We start from the raw sequence: 1,413 nt of genomic DNA on the forward strand, positions 1-1,413 counted from the left end.
TTATCCATACATTTTAATCCTTTCATCAAATTATTATCCCCAATTATGGGGCCCAGAGAGTGTCTGGACCCTGGGTCCTCCTCTTCATTTCTCTCTCTGACTCTTTCATGCCCCCTAGAAGTTCTGTTAGTTGTCCTTCCTGCTGGGTAGATTTTCACATCCTCCCTTTACTTTTCTTCAACATCATGCCACATCCTCAATAAGGAACAGATGAGGAGGGAAAGGTGGAAGAGGAGAGGATTTACAGAATACAATATCTCAGTGAGAGCCCTTGAACATGAATGTGATACTAAAGAAGCATAGCACCACCCCACATACGCAAGAAAGACTCTTCTGATGGGAAAGCTAAAAATCACAGTAAACGACGAATGATCCATAGCTCCTCTTCCTCCCACTTTCTGCCATCACCCACATCCCCCATAATCTCCAATAAATATATTTGGCTATGTGCAGTGTAAATATTTTTCTCAACTTTAGACTAAGCACCCTCCATTTTGTTCACTTTGAATGTCAGACTAAAAAGAAGTATGCCAATAACTAAAGTCAATGGTAAGGAGTTATGACCTGCCTGCTGTAAATCTGCAAGAGGCCAATGGAATTCTTCAGTTACCTGGAGCTGATCTGAATCGTAACACTGACTCCATCTCCTTCCCTGTCTCTATACTCTTCTCCATTCTCAAACAGCAGTTTTCAGCAATTTGCTTATGTTATGTGTTGGGATAGTTTTCATTGTGTTTATTTTGCTTGGGATTGTGAGATTCATTAATTTGAAGTTTTATAGTTTTCAACAAATTTGGGAACTTCGTCTTGTATTTATCTCCCCTGCTCTACCTCCTTTTATTCTGGATCTTCTGTAAATCAGACTGCTTTATATTTCCCCTCAGATCTCTGAAGCTTTGTTTATATTTTTTAGTGTTTGATCTCTCTGTATTTCATGTTGGGTACCTCTTTTTTGCTATGTCTTTACAGTTACTGATTTTTTTTCTTCTGAAATGAATATACTGCTGTTAATTTTATGTAGTAAATTTCTTATTTCAGATATTTTAACTTTCATCTCTAGAAGTTCCATTTTTTCTCTTTCATATACTTTATTTTTATCCTTTTTATGTTCATGATTTACTTTATATTCTTTAGCATATGGGACAAATTTATATTGATATCTTAAAGTCCTTGTTATCAATTTTATCATCTCTTTCATTTCTGGGATTGTTTCCACTAACTGATTTTTCTTTCAGTTAGGTGTTAAATTTCCATCCTTTTTCATATATAGTAATTTTTTATCAGTTGCCAAGCATTGCGAAGTTTAGGTTGCTGAGTGCTGGATTTTGCTATATTCCTTTAAAGATCATTAGATTGGTTGCACATTTTAGAACTTCGATCTTTGGAGGCTCTTTTTTAAGGAAAGGCTAGAAT

The sequence above is a fragment of the Camelus dromedarius genome, chromosome 2, assembly GCF_036321535.1.
Source record: "Camelus dromedarius isolate mCamDro1 chromosome 2, mCamDro1.pat, whole genome shotgun sequence".
In the NCBI taxonomy this organism is placed as follows: domain Eukaryota; kingdom Metazoa; phylum Chordata; class Mammalia; order Artiodactyla; family Camelidae; genus Camelus; species Camelus dromedarius.